This window comes from Schistocerca nitens, chromosome 1, assembly GCF_023898315.1.
Source record: "Schistocerca nitens isolate TAMUIC-IGC-003100 chromosome 1, iqSchNite1.1, whole genome shotgun sequence".
Taxonomy (NCBI): Eukaryota; Metazoa; Arthropoda; class Insecta; order Orthoptera; family Acrididae; genus Schistocerca; species Schistocerca nitens.
This window is the reverse complement of record NC_064614.1, coordinates 548,937,843-548,954,872: the sequence shown is the minus strand read 5'-3', so window position 1 is coordinate 548,954,872 and position 17,030 is coordinate 548,937,843.

Here is a 17,030-nt window from a genome sequence, read left to right as displayed (position 1 = left end):
CATCTATCAGCAAGATGGAGCACCACCGTACTGGCACAACAACGTGTGCAGTTTCCTCAGTGCCAACGTGCCTCAACGTTGGATAGGGCGTACAGGATCGCGAGACCAGGCTTTACACTCTTGGCCTCCTAGGTCCCCTGACTTAACACCTTGTGATATGTTAAACAATGTGACATTGATGAATAAAAACCAGAATATCAGCTGCTGCAGCTTCAGTGACAGGTGGCACCTTACGCTCAGTTTGGGATGAATTCGGCTATCGGCTAGGTGTCGTCCGTGCAGCCAATGGAGGACGTTTTCAACATTTATGATGGTTTTTTATAAACTTCTGTCTTTTCTGAGTAATTTAGTATCCAATTTGTTGGTGTTAAGCCCTTCTTCCTATTAAATAGTTCTATTTAAAATCGGGTCATACTTTTTGGGACAACCTGTCTGTATATGTGCGAAAAGATCGCGGAGCGATGTAAAGAGGAACGACCACATAAAACTAATAGCAGGAAAGACAGATACAAGACTGGGATTCATCGGAAGAATCCTCGGGACGTGTAACCCAGCCAAGAAGGAGGTATCGTACAAAATCCTCTTTCGATCGATACTTGCGTGTTACTCACGAATGTGCGGCCCCTACCAGATGGGACTGATACAGGAAACAGAGAAGACACAAAGAAGAACCGGGCGTTTCGTCACAGGATTGTTCTGTGAGCGTGGAGGCTTCACGGAGATGCTCAACAAATTCCAGTGAAAAACGCTACAAGAATGACGTTCTACATCGCCGTATGGTTTCCTGTTAAAATTCCGAGAACGTACCTTTCTGGAAGAGTCAACCAAAATGTAGGCAGAACAATAATACAACAACAATAATTCTTCGCTTGGCTGATCTGTGTAAGAAATGTTTTGGAACTGTGTACTAAATCATTTACGACAAGCTTTATTATCACAAAACGTGCTCGATGTGGGTTTCAAGTGCATAAAAGCATCTATGTTCGCGTTCTGAAGTCAAACAATGGTTTTAACGGAAGGACTTTGTGCACCTGTTACAACCTTCCGTGAACCCCAACCGGAAACTTGTCGGTGAAGATATCTAAGTTCGTGGACAATTTAGAACAATGAGCACATCGGTGGACAGAGCAAAACTACGAATGGAAATCGCCGTTGTTGTTTTCAATGGCAACACGCTATTCATCTTAATTTACAAAGATGACTTGAGTGTTTTAGACGTTGAACCACGTCACTTTATAGTTCTGTTATGTTAAACATACTGTTGTGACGAAACGGAAACCATCATATCCTACGATGGTTCTTGTGCCTTCGACTCATCGTATGACAAATACTAGACTTAATAAACTAGTAAGAAAGCAAACAGTTTCGTCTAATTGTTCATTGGTCCATAGTTTGTTTAGTGAACAATCTGCCACTCGCACCCACATACGCGTAAATCTTTTCTTATGCCGAGATACCTAGCTTTCAATAATAGTGGCGTTTGGTTTGTGGGGTGCTCAACTGAGCGGTTATCAGCGCCCATACGAAGTCCCAATTTTCTTCACAGTCCAGTCTAGCCACCGTCACGAATGATGAGGATGATGTTGATGAAATGATGATAACACCGGGCAGAGAAAAATCCCCAACTCAGCCTGGAATCGAACCCGGGACCCCATGATGCAGAGGTAGCAACGCTAGCCAGTAGACCATGAGCTGCGGACTGCTTTCAATAATGAGAAAGTATTCCATAGTGGGCTTTCCCTAGGGATCAAGAGAAACACGGAAAAGATCCGCTTATTTGGAAAGCCCAGAGGCTGCGAATGAGTAAGCTAAAGAGTGGCGTGTGTGTGTGTGTGTGTGTGTGTGTGTGTGTGTGTGTATGTGTGCGGGTGCAGCAAGCAGTGGGTCGCTGCAGACTACCTCTGACCTTCACTGCGCTTACCGTCGAAGAGCGCGGAATATGCTGTGTAAAAAGGGAGAGAAATCACACTCTGCTTCCACTGATGTGAAGCGCCAATACTTCAGTGTGCTCTATCTTCAGTTTCCTTTAAACAAAACGGATGCTCTGTGGTTCCTAGCATCTTGCTGTCCTAAACAAAGATATATAATGAACTGTGCAGCCCTTATTCTGTCATCAGTCTTCTGACTGGTTTGACGCATACCACGATGACATCCTCTCTAGTGCAGCTAAAATCATAAATTTCCTTGGCAGGTAAGTCGTATAAGAAATAAAGAGTAGACTCCTATGTGGGAGAGGAGAACGTGGACGGATGAGGGGGGGGGGGGGGGAGGAGGTAAAACAGTTGTAGACTTTATGAATTTTTGGTTCAAATGGCTCTGAGCACTATGGGACTTAACATCTGTGGTCATCAGTCCCCTAGAACTTAGAACTACTTAAACCTAACTAACCTAAGGACATCACACACATCCATTCCCGAGGCAGGATTCGAACCTGCGACCGTAGCGGTCACGCTGCTCCAGACGGAAGCGCCTACAAACGCACGGCCACATCGGCCGGCTGAATTTTTGGTTTTGCGATAAGAGACACTAGTTGAACGTGTACAATCGATACGTGTTTTACTAAAAGTGGTGGGTTGCTTCTTGTGTTTCATCAAATACATACATTTCCTCAACGATTGCTGCATCGAAATCTGGTCTCTTACTCACTGTGCCCCGAAATTTTAACGCAATTCAAGGGGGAAGGGGGGGGGGGGGACGTCTTCTGCTGGTCATTCAGCGCGAACGATTTAATCCGTGACCGCCGTATAACTATTTTTAAAAAAATGGTTCAAATGGCTCTGAGCACTATGGGACTTAACATCTATGGTCATCAGTTCCCTAGAACTTAGAACTACTTAAACCTAACTAACCTAAGGACAGCACACAACACCCAGCCATCACGAGGCAGAGAAAATCCCTGACCCCGCCGGGAATCGAACCCGGGAACCCGGGCGTGGGAACCGAGAACGCTACCGCACGACCAGGAGATGCGGGCATTATTTTTAAAACATAAAGTGTTCCACACATTACGCTTGAGGCCAAACAAGTTAGTCTAAACGATTCTCCTCGAATTACCTGTCGTATTATGAATAGTACTTTACGTATTGTGTAGCAGTTGGGAGTTCATTCCGACTCGGGTCTGTTAGCTTTTCATGTTCGAACTTCCTTGCGAACTCTTCCACATTCACACTGGAACTTGCGCTGTACCATGTTTTTCCACTGGCTATTGTCTATGACTGGGTCGATCATCAGCCTAATCCTCCTAAATCAGCAGTAGTCTTGGCATGCGGCAGTGGCTCAAGACCAAATGATTTTCCCGATGATGGTGAGTGTTTTCCAATTCTCCCAAAGAAACATTTGAAAGTTCCTCACAGGAAGCATCACCTTACAGCAAGAACCTGAAATGGCTAATAAAAGGAGAGTAGGATATTACTGATTTCTTTCTTCTGAGAATTAAACCAGAATTCCAGAGACATGAGTTACTTATAGGTACAAGTCCCCACCACCATTCGCATAAGTCAAATTAATTCTGAAACGTGACTCAAGAGGAACACTCATTCGAAAATGATTTCCGAACGAAACTTTGACCTCCGTAGGCAGCTTCCTTATTAGCGTGTTTGATGTCCCCAAAAGATTCCTACAAGATACCCGTTTCTGTACCCAATACTTGTGGCCCGTTTTTTGTTCGTCAACGTGACTATAAGCTCTTCGGCTAAAAGCCGTGCAGTCATATTAAATCTCGTACGGGTAACTTTACTTGTCGCCATCTGGCAAGTCGCGCAAGTAGTGTTTCCAACTTCGTGGTGTGGAAACGCTAACATAAATTTAAGGGTAGTGCTGAGGGCAAAGTTTCCAGGTCCAAAAATAGAAAAGCCAGACTCGGTGCTGTATTTAGCCTGACATCTTGCCCTGAAACCCGGCCTACCTATTTAAATGGTTCAAATGGCTCTGAACACTATGGGACTTAACATCTGAGGTCATCACTCCCCTAGAAATTAGAACTACTTAAACCTAACTAACCTAAGGACATCACACACATCCATGCCCGAGGCAGGATTCGAACCTGCGAGCGTAGCGGTCGCGCGGTTCCAGACTGAAGCGCCTAGAACCGCTCGGCCACTCCGGCCGACACCTATTTAAAATAGAAATAGAGTTAGTGATGTCTTTTCAGTCGTTTATTAATAAACAATTACATTCAGTTTTTTACGAGGTCAATCTTAATCTAAAGATCAATCTTAATCTAAAAAAATTAATGAGCCTCATTGTAATTTCGAAATTATCATATCATCTATGTGCTCAGTCGTCTTAATTGCTTAATATTCTAAGATATCTTACGTCAACATAAACTAGGCCAAATAAACAGTTATCTGTTTTTCTGAGACGGAAAAGAAAAAATCTTTAGAAACTTCTATCTGATTTATAAAGAAATAACAACAACCTAGAGTTAAGTATTACTATACATCTTTGAACACACTTTGTCAAGAACATTTTTCCTGTAAATCATTTCGTGGAACTCTTAACAGGATAATTTTAAATTACAGAACAACGTCATTTTTGTGATTGCTTTCCTTTGTCCATTAAGGGTTTATGGAGAACACCCATTAGACCTTGGCATTAGGCCCCGAATTGCAAAGTAATAATTATTATGCCACTTCGAATAACTGATATATCAATATATCCCCATTGTATACCACCTTATTCGTTCTTATACTTATTCCTTGCACTTTCATCATTAGCTAGAACTAGCCTTAGTTGTGCTATTCCCACTTCATCGCTGAAAAGGCTAACAAAATCCGATATGCCGGACTTGTATATATTTGGTCGGACACGACCTTAAAAAGCCTGACCTGCGCAGCTAAGATCGGACTCCTGGTAACCCTGGATGGGGGAATGGTCTTGTACGTAATTCTTGCTGTGGAAACCCGGCTGAGTATTTCTTCCACTACGGAAAGGACATGAAGATACTGAACGAGTAATTCAGTATGCAAAGGGAGCTGAAAATGTAATAGTTGTGGGGATTGGAATGCAGATTCAGGGAAGCAGAAGAAAAGAGGGTTACGGGAAAATAAGGGCTTGGTACTGCGGATAAGAGAGGACAAAGACTAATTGAGTTCTGCAATAAATTTCAGTTCGTAATAGCGAATAATGCCTTCAAGAATCACAAGAGAAGGTGGCATACTTGGAAAAGACCAGAGGATAAGGGAAGATGTCATTTAGATTACATCACGGTCAGGCAGAGATTCCGAAAGCAGATACTGGATTGTAAGGCGTACTCTGGAGCAGATACAGACTCAGATCACAATTCAGTTGTGATGAATAGTAGGGTGAACTTTAAGAGGCTAATCAGGAAGAATCAATGCGTAATGAAGTGGAACGTGGAAGTATTAAGGTGAGAGGCACCCACATGCCTTTCTCATACTGTGGCATCAAGCAGTCAGGCCTGCAATTCTAAAACAAATAAATAAAAAAATACTAATTGTACTCATGAAATTTTAAATAGCTCACCGTCCAAACACAGAGCAATTAATCTGACATTCATAAATTGCGTTGTTATAATCTTTACACCGCAATGTCTAAATACAAAACAAAATCAACAAAAGAAAAAAATTGCGTACACTAGTTGCAAGTAGAATATCAGGCTCCATATCAGTACTCTAAAATATACACCAAACCTACAGAGAAATAAAACTGAGAAGAAAAACAATGATATACACCACAAGTTTCATACTGGTTATGTAATATAGTCAACCTAAGACATCATGTCATACCTCATTAACTATCATCACTTAAGCAATTGCCACCACTACTCGACTGTGAGTTTAACCTTATCCTTGTCCACCAGTACAAATACCTGCTGCTGAGCCAGTCAGTCCATCAACTTTGATCAATACACGCAATAAATAGTTAGCAATAAGTGCTTGAATCCACCAGTAAATCTCGTATCTTACTCTACTGCTCATTTCTCTGTTGTTACACATTTAGACGACAAGAACTTGCATTTCGACTAGCCTTCATTACACTTTAATGTGAAATATCACCACTGTGATAATGCAAATAAGTGGCTTCAGTCAACACACCAACAAGATCATTACTGTCCACGACATCAAAATGCATCAGTTAATTCCGATATTTGTTGTGCAATGCAAACTCTTGTCCCCTGTGACAACCTTACTGCCCAATGCAACAAGAGCCGCTGCGTTAGTATTACGCCACTGGCTAATAATTAAAGCATCATTGTACCAAATATTCTAATAAACATGTTACGGGTACTTGATAACCCAGAACAAACAAAAAATACACTAACTATTCTAAACACTTGCTGTCCCTTCAGGAATGAAATATATAAAAAAATTTACACAATTACAAGTACAAATACATTGTTCCCTATCTTGTGGGTCACACGGAATCATTTCTTTCTGTGATTTTCTTCGGGTCAAAAAAGTTGCTGACAGGTTCCCTAGGTGTCAAAGCTCTCCCATGGTTACCTGGACGAAAGTCTTTAAGTCACTCAAATCGGCATTGTGAACACGCACTGAACAGTAAACTGTATCTCACATTAAACACAAATGTCATAGTCACTCTCAGAGTACCATCCACACGAATCTGGTCGTCCAGAAATGGCCCTACAACTACTGTTACCCACGGTTCTGTCCTTTCAGTTCATGGTGTAATTAAAAGTCGTAAGTTCCAACAAACAGCACTTATTAAAGCACCAATTAGAGAAATGTCTCCTACTACAAATGCAAATGTCAATGTCCCACTTTAGTTTCTTGTGTTCATACAATAATTAGTCACCAAACGACAACTGTCCTCTTTAAGTATACCAAGCGTCCCACATGCAATTCACAAAGCACACTTAACAAGTCACTGCCAAAAGTTTATGGATCCCACAGTTCAATGGTCAAGACAAAACAAAACAATCGTCCTGTCTGCTAAAGACAAAATCTTTTCCACCACTCACAATGTGGGAACACCAGTCCTTCACTTTCCACCTTATGGAGACATACGAGCAGTCATCTTGTTTCACGGCTCCACAGTCCAGTACTAGTTAATAGTTGCTGGTAAAAATGCCCGCCGGACTCTGCCGCACATCGTTCATTCTGCCGTGGCACCGCCGCGCGACCCGTTGAGCAGAAGAAACCCCCGCTGTAGCCTCCGCGAAATACTGTCTCCAGTCGTAAGGGTGGCGGAACTTATGAATGGCAGCCAGTGGTAGGTGCGTGTCGCCCCAGGCCGTTGACCTGCTGTAGCGGGTGCGTGGAGTGTACCCCAACCGACAGTGGAGTGAGGAGCGCAGCGTCTTTGTCACCTCTCCTATGGCGACGTCAGCTTGCCCCCCTTCATTTTTATGCAGTAGGGCGCGTTCCGCATAGCACCTCAGTGCTACGACACCCAGTCAGTCAGACCCTTCCGTGCAACTCGCAACATTACAGACAAAAGGATATTCTTACAGTATTTAAATACTCATTGATTACATGTATGATCTATTAGATACAGTGGTAATAAAAGAATCTTTGTTCTAAAAAATATAAAATCATACACCCTAGCTTTCTACACCTACAACATCAACATTTATCTCTTTTCTATATACAGCCCACACTTGTGCTATTGATTGTACCTGTCGTCCCTCATACAAAACATGAAAGTGTAAAAAAAACAATAGGAATAAGAAACAATCTATACAGCTCATAATTACAATATCAAATAGTAGACTACTTTAACATCCTATCACAGTGAAAATATTAGAAACTCTTGATTCTAAAACTACAATATACAGTGAACCTTTGTGCTTGTAACAGACTGAAATTAATACCCCTTGAAAGTGTTCTAACAAAAAAATAAGAAATAATCTACACAGCTCACAATTACCTACCACATGTTATTAAATAGTAAACAACTTTAACATCCTAACACCATAAACATTTTAGAAACTGATGACTCTAAATCTACAACATACAATGCACCTTTGTGCTTCTGACAGACTGAAATTAGTATCTCTTTGTATATTTTACCTTTATTATATATAACAACATTTCTAGGACATGTATGAACCATCCACGTGATGTCAGATCCTGACCTGCCATCGAGGTTCCTCCAAATCAAACTATAAAGCTCAATAATGTTTTAGTTATGGATCGGTAGCATCCCCTTTACAGGAGTGTGCGCATTGATCACACTACTCTACGACTCTCACTCACCAGACATCACATTTTCCCTCTCATTCAATCCATTAATACACTAACAGAATAGGTCTAGAAGTCAGCTAACCTTAACACCACCACACTCACGACAACATACCATACCTTTGCTCCCTTATACTCAACCACATAGCACATGAAGCTGTTTCGGAGATACCATTCCAGTCTCCGAATTCGTCCTTTCACTCTGGCACCTCTCTCCATCGGCTTACCTCTGCATTCACTTTACCGATTATTCATCCTGCTAAATATCAACTTAGAATTGCGACATTTCATCTAAGAACAAAAAATACACAAATTATTCATCCTACAAAATAACTGTACACATTCTTGGTACCGTTTTGATTAGTTATACTGGTACCAGGCTTCAACAACAAAAGTTATTTTTTTTTCATATTGCAAATGTTATGGTAAGAATTAGATTTACATTTATATTACATCTTACGTCAGTATTCCACAACGTTCACCATCTGCATCTCATACTTCCTTTATGTCCTTTGACGTTGTGCAGTTGTCCTCCTCTCTTCATTCGTATTTCGGCTCTCTGTCCGTCCATTACTCCATCATTTCCTGGTCTTCCTTCGCCATTGGCATCAATCTCGATTGCAGCATACACAGGCCTCTCTTTATTAATCACACTGTTTCACGTCGCTTCTCTCCTTGAATATCACCTTTATCCTTCTATAGGCCACCTGCATCAGCAACCGTAGTAGTTGAGCGCCTCAGAGAGAACCTGCAGAACGTCGTGAAGAAGTTTCGTGATCATACTATTGTAATAGGGGGAGACTTCAATCTACCAGGTATAGAATGGGATAGTCACACAATCAGAACTGGAGCCAGGGACAGAGACTCTTGTGACATTATCCTGACTGCCTTGTCCGAGAATTACTTCGAGCAGATAGAGAACCAACTCGTGAAGCTAACGTTTTAGACCTCATAGCAACAAATAGACCGGAACTTTTCGACTCCGTGAATGTAGAAGAGGGTATCAGTGATCATAAGTCAGTGGTTGCATCAATGACTACAAGTGTAATAAGAAATGCCAAGAAAGGAAGGAAAATCTATTTGCTTAACAAGAGTGATAGGGCACAAATCGCAGAATATCTGAGTGACCACCATCAAACGTTCATTTCTGAGGAAGAGGATGTGGAACAAAAATGGAAAAAATTCAGAAACATCGTCCAGTACGCCTTAGATAAGTTCGTACCGACTAAGGTCCAAAGCGAGGGGAAAGATCCACCGTGGTATAACAATCATGTACGAAAGGTACTACGGAAACAAAGAAAGCTTCACCATAGGTTTAAGAGTAGTCGAATCATAGCTGATAAGGAAAAGCTGAACGAAGCGAAAAAGAGCGTAAAGAGAGCAATGAGAGAAGCATTCAACGAATTCGAACATAAAACATTGGCAAACAATCTAAACAAGAACCCTAAAAAGTTTTGGTCATATGTAAAATCGGTAAGCGGATCTAAATCCCCTATTCAGTCACTCGTTGACCACGATGGCACCGAAACAGAGGACGACCGAAGAAAGGCAGAAATACTGAATTCAGTGTTCCGAAACTGTTTCACTGCGGAAAATCGTAACACGGTCCCTGACTTCAGCCGTCGCACGGACGCCAAAATGGAAAATATTGAAATAAACGATATCGGAATTGAAAAACAACTGCTATCACTTAGTAGCGGAAAAGCATCCGGACCAGACGAGATACCCTTAAGATTCTACAGTGATTATGCTAAAGAACTTGCCCCCTTTCTATCAGCAATTTATCGTAGATCTCTGGAAGAACGTAAAGTACCTAGCGACTGGAAGAAAGCACAGGTCGTTCCCATTTTCAAGAAGGGTCATAAATCAGATGCGAATAATTATAGGCCTATTTCACTTACGTCAATCTGTTGTAGAATAATGGAACATGTTTTGTGTTCTCGTATTATGACGTTCTTAGATAATACAAATCTCCTTCATCATAACCAACATGGATTCCGCAAACAGAGATCATGTGAAACCCAGCTCGCCCTATTTGCCCAAGAAATTCACAGTGCCGTAGACACTGGCGAGCAGATTGATGCCGTATTCCTGGACTTCAGGAAGGCATTTGATACGGTTCCGCACTTACGTTTAGTGAAAAAAATACGTGCTTACGGAATATCGGACCAGGTTTGTGATTGGATTCAGGATTTCCTAGAAGAAAGAACACAACATGTCATTCTTAACGGTTCAAAATCTGCAGATGTAGAGGTAATTTCGGGAGTACCGCAAGGAAGCGTGATAGGACCTTTATTGTTTACAATATACATAAATGACTTAGTTGACAACATCGGTAGCTCCGTGAGGCTATTTGCAGATGACACGGTTGTCTACAAGAAAGTAGCAACATCAGAAGACTCGTACGTACTCCAGGAAGACCTGCAGAGGATTAATGAATGGTGCGACAGCTGGCAGCTTTCCCTAAACGTAGATAAATGTAATATAATGCGCATACATAGGGGCAGAAATCCATTCCAGTACGATTATGCCATAGGTGGTAAATCATTGGAAGCGGTAACGACCGTAAAATACTTAGGAGTTACTATCCGGAGCGATCTGAAGTGGAATGATCACATAAAACAAATAGTGGGAAAAGCAGGCGCCAGGTTGAGATTCATAGGAAGAATTCTAAGAAAATGTGACTCATCGACGAAAGAAGTAGCTTACAAAACGCTTGTTCGTCCGATTCTTGAGTATTGCTCATCAGTATGGGACCCTTACCAGGTTGGATTAATAGAAGAGATAGACATGATCCAGCGAAAAGCAGCGCGATTCGTCATGGGGACATTTAGTCAGCGCGAGAGCGTTACGGAGATGCTGAACAAGCTCCAGTGGCGGACACTTCAAGAAAGGCGTTACGCAATACGGAGAGGTTTATTATCGAAATTACGAGAGAGCACATTCCGGGAAGAGATGGGCAACATATTACTACCGCCCACATATATCTCGCGTAATGATCACAACGAAAAGATCCGAGAAATTAGAGCAAATACGGAGACTTACAAGCAGTCGTTCTTCCCACGCACAATTCGTGAATGGAACAGGGAAGGGGGGATCAGATAGTGGTACAATAAGTACCCTCCGCCACACACCGTAAGGTGGCTCGCGGAGTATAGATGTAGATGTAGATGTAGATATTATTTATCACGTCGCTTCTCTATCTACCATCTTTATCCACTCCTTAATCATCACGTTGTTTATGCTTGATCCTTATTCATATGACAAAAAATACGTACATACACCACTCTGTCGACTCCTGTTCATGACTCATTCGACCAGTCTCTTCCGTCATACTTCCTGACATCCCGCCTGAAAATTCTTATGTTCGACTTGACCCTGCACAACGTTACACACCAAAAATAAATACACTGACTACCTACCATAAATTGCCTACTTTCGATCTATCCTTAAATTTTCCATAATTTGATGTTAGAAATGTGATGAAGGCCATGCGATTGTTTTCCCTTGATCGTCTCAATCAGTACAGCATTTTCATGGACAATCCGCCTCACTCTGAATGGTTCACTGTACACAGTAAATAATTTGCTAGTTAGGAATCTGTGCTTACATGAAAATTAAATGTGTGCAGAGAATATACAAGCTGGGAGAAAGGTACAGCACAAGTGTTAGAAACTTTGCTAGTGGCCCCTTTCCCTAACACCAGAAACTGTCACCTCGACAATGACATACTATAGATCAGATGGCAGCTGATCTAAAAACTTCGATCACATTGCTGATGTTACCTGTAACAACAGTATAAATATACCCCAAGCCATACAGATCACAATGTTGACTTTTTACATTACGTGTTAAGTACCTGCAATAGTCAAATCACACTAATTAAACTGAATTTATTGGCGTTATTACATAACATTTCTATCAACTGGTTTGTTTTGAGGAAACAGTCCTTTTACTTTAGTGTTCGAAATAAAAATTTGCAAATTTTGCTCTGAGAGACCAGCCTAACAGATTCCATTACTGGTGTTTTATTCTGTGATCAGAAGTATGGTATTTGCACTCCTACATATCAGTAGAGTACGTCTGCTACATAGACAATTTTCAATTCCAGCGGCATGTGTTTTAAGGCAAGATGTTAAGGGCTGATATGTTGGATTAGTTTCTCCTATCCATCAATCTATTACAACAAGAAAGAAATGCCAGGATTCCACGCTCTCCTGTCATTCTGATAGTTTCTGCCGTTCCTATCCTCGACTCTGTCTGACCTATGAGTCCTTCTCCGTTCACAATGTTGCTCTCATTACCAAGTTCCTGTAACAAGTGCTGAAATGATGCAGAATCGTCTAAGCCTCTGCCTGCCTCATTAGCCCATGGTCGACACCTACTTCCTGCTGCACTGCTACGTTCACCCCAGAATCACTATTCTCCATGGTGACTACACTTTTCGACTGCGACCTAGTAACTACGGACATTACGCAAAAGAAATTATACAACGATTTTCCAGCCTTGGACTACGTAGCAAACGATTACATAAAAAAAATAAAAGATCCTCACCAATTCAGAAAGAAATTGCAAGCAAAAATATTTTACTTCTTAGCTCTATCACAATACATTCCATTAAAAAAATTTTAACAGCAAACCCTAACAGCAGAATCCTGGCAAAATATCCTGGCAGGGTCGAAATTATGAGAGGCACCAACATGCCTTGCTCTTACTGTGGCATCAAGCAGTCAGGCCTGCAAGATGAGTGGTCTGCCAAGCGAGTGGATTCATTCTTATTTATCGAGTAACATGAACTCTAGTACTCACAATTAAGTTACAAATTATTCTCCTGTATGAATATTACGCAACGGAAACGCACATCTGACTATCAGTAATTTACAGAACTCTGACTGTTCACTACGCACTGGCAATACCACATTTTCATTTTTTTATTTAACGGCTTTTATCAACACGTGGCCATCGCACTGAATATGAGTGGCGCACACATTATAAATTCTGGATATCATGACAACATACAATTCGAAGGAAAAGGCCACCAATCTTTTTCTCTTCACTAGCTTATTTATTCCGATAAATTCTATAACCTAAACACACAAATTCTATAACCTAGAACAGTAACACATGAGAAATTCTGCCCAGTGGGCATGGCTTTACATTGGTGATTCTCTATCCTATGGTCTCGTAATTATTTAACGCTACAGTGCACTTTCTGGATAGGATGGTGGATCTTTTATTATTTCTCACAATCATCATCACGAAACTTTCCTCCAGACCGAGCAGTACAAAAGGAACACGCAAATCACACTACCTCTGAAACTACCTTGCTACTCTCCCATATAAACCACACATCCTTAAATTACATGACATACACCACACTACATCATGAAATACTACACAGAGAATAGTCACAACATTATCACTTTCAGCTTTCCCACTTCAATTTTCATCCCAGTTTCACACGACACTGCCCCACTTCGTAATTCTACTTTCCTACTATGAACTCTGGAGATATATGCATGTCTTCCTCTGCAATGCAAGCCCAGTGGCGTTGCTGGATAGATGGCTGACTCACCTTGTTTCTCTCTCAGAGTGTTATAGTTTGAATCAAGCGTCACACGGAAACATATCTCGCAAAGTAATATTAAGAACATATTCATCACACACACGAGTCCTCAACTGATACCATGGACGAGTACTTCTCTTTATCCTTTGTCTCATACACAGATTGAGACTCACACAGTACTCACCACGTGGAAGTACTCGTCTCTAATTTCAAGTCCTGCACACGCTATTTCTTAAATATTTCAACTTATAGTACACACGCTAGTAATTCAGCTTAACTTAAGCACACTGAAGTATTTCAACTTATTGCTACACGTGGTTTCATTGTGACCGTTGGTCACTTCCGAAGATTACTACGATCCCATTAATATTACCTGCCTGATATTTAATTCTCCCCACACAAGTTCCTGAAATAGAGAAATTATTATTTCAAACTACTCTTAAATATTCCACATGCATACCATGTCTCCACTCTTTTCTCTTTACGGAGCACAACTAAGACAGGTCTTAACAGCACAAGATCCAGCGGCAGAGTGCTGAAACATGGCCGTTCTTCAGGTCCTCTCGCACCTCTGCTGAAGTGGGGGAGCACCTTGCTACCGTATTGGTCAGCCACAGTTCAGGCGCTCAAAGCTCAGGTACATTTCATCTCTTTGGTCCCACCAAAGGTGGCCAAAGGATTGTCTCAAAGATGAACATATATTCACATTCACTATCTGCGGTTAGCAGACGACCATGCATTCATTCATTTCTCAGATCTCACCAAACTGGATGTAGGGATTTACTTTGTGGGAGTGCACATGTGATCAATTAAATAAATAAATTGTCATTCTTTCCCACACTGGTATCCGGCTTCGCTGTATTAATTGAAATTGAGTTATTTTACAAAAAAAATGTGTTGTTCTGACAAAAATAATGAAGTATGTTGTACCTATTTTCAATGTCGGGCGGTACTGTACCCTTTCAATATAAAAGTCAAAACAACCTTCGGTGAAATTAAAAGCAAGGGTAGTAACATTAACAGTCCAATGGGAATTCGAATGTTAAATGCAGAGGTGAGAGAGAATAGTTGGAAAGAGTACACTGAATGCCTTTATAAGGTCGAAGACTTGAGTGATAACGTAGTAGAACGAGAAACAGGAGTCGTTATAGAAGACATAGGCCATCCAGTATTGGAATCAGAATTTAGAAGAGCTGTGGAAGACTTAAAATCGAATAAGGCAATAGGGATAGGTATATTCCACAAAAATTTCTAAAGTAATTGGGGGAGATGGCAACAAAATGACTATTCACGTTGTCGTCAACAATGTATGAGTCTGGCGATATGCTATCTGACTTACGCAATAACATCATCCACCCAATTCTGAAGATTGAAAGAGCCGAAAAGTGCGAGAATTATGGCATAATCAGCTTACCAGCTCATGCATCCAAGTTGCTCATAAGGATAACATACAGAAGAATGGAAGAGAAAATTGAGGATGACTATCAGTTTGACTTTATGAAAGGGAAAGGCACTGGAGAGGCAATTCTGCAGTTGATGATGCAAGCGAGACTAAACAAAAGTAACACACGTTCATAGGATTTGTCTACCTGAAAAAAAAGCTTCCACAATGTCAAAACGTGTAAGATGTTCGAAATTCAGAGAAAAATGGGTAATATACAAAATGTGTGAAATCGGAAATTGCTAGGATCAGGAAAATAACATTTGGTGCAAGATGATATTGTAAGTAGGTTGTTTAGGTTTTTATGTTGGTAACGCCCCGTGACGCTCTGTATGAAAATCGCTGACTATGCTTCGCGCAGTCTGTGGCTGGTTGGACTCATTGCTGGAATATTCGCTATTGTAGTATTGGGCAGCTGGATGTGAACAGCGCGTAGCGTTGAGCAGTTGGAGGTGAGCCGCCAGCATTGGTGGATGTGGGGAGAGAGATGACAGAGTTTTGAGAGCGGACGATCTGAACGTGTGTCTGTCAGAAAAAGGAAAGTTGTAAGACTGGATGTCATGAACTGATATACACATTATGACTTCTGAACACTGTTAAGGTAAATACGTTGTTTGCTCTCTATCAAAATCTTTCATTTGCTAACTATGCCTATCAGTAGTTAGAATCTTTTATTTAGCTGGCAGTATTGGCATTCGCTGTATTGCAGTAGTTCGAGTAATGAAGATTTTGGTGAGGTAAGTGATTCATGAAAGGTATAGGTTATTGTTAGTCAGTGCCATTTTTTTGTGGAGATTATTGAAAATCAGATTGCGCTCCGCTAAAATATTGTGTGTCAGTTTAGTGATGATCAGAATAAGCAAAGAGAGAAATGTCTGAGTACGTTCAGTTTTGCTCAGCTGTTTGAAAATCAAATAACGTAAGAGGTTTACCAGCACAGTAATTCATAATTTTTCAAAGGGGACGTTTCATAAGTCGACACTTAGCCGAGGATACCTCACTGGAATCTTCTGATTTTTCTTGTAGTTAGTGTAATTAGTGTAGTTATCGTTTATTGCTAGCGCGTAAATTGTAGAGAGAATCTCTTTTGTAGTTGTAGTTTTTCATTGTTGTACAGTAAAACAGTTGTGGCATGCATGTAGATTTGCACTAAATATTTCTCAGTGTGTTTGCAATTAATTAGATATCATTTTCAGTGCTGTGTTAATATGTTTTCTTATTTTACTCCTCAAATTGTGCTTTTCTGTGTTATCGTGTGAAATAGTGTGACAATTATGGCGTGTGAAAAACGTAATACTAGGCTCCAAAGTAAACTGGGATATGACAGTGAAGACGAGAGTAGTGTGTTAGCGCCACCGTGTAATGAATTAAATAATGTTCAACATAGTAATTTGGTAATTTTGCATAGGGAAATGGACGAGGCTCTAAATAATCGTGTAGACGGTGAAACAGCTAGTAGTGAACAGGGTAGTATCGTCGATCGATCGCTCGGCAACAGCTCGCTCCAGGAACTCGAAATGACACGACACAATCTTGCAAATACCGTAGATTCAGGTTTTGCGTCCTCGCCTTTTTCTCAGTTAAGTCAAGACACATTTTCTGCTTTTCAAAATGCGAATGTTGCCGATGCAAATGTACTGCCGAAAAGCATAGAGGAACAAATTCCAGACACTAATACATTATTATTGCAATGAATGCAACAAATCAAACAAAATCAGAGACAAACACAGCAACAGCTTGAAAAGTTAGACGCAATGGAACAAAATCAAAAACATTCACAGCAAAAAATGGAACAAAATCAGAAACAAATTAAAGAAACACTTCAACAAATTCATGAAGATTTAACTACTGAGTTACATAA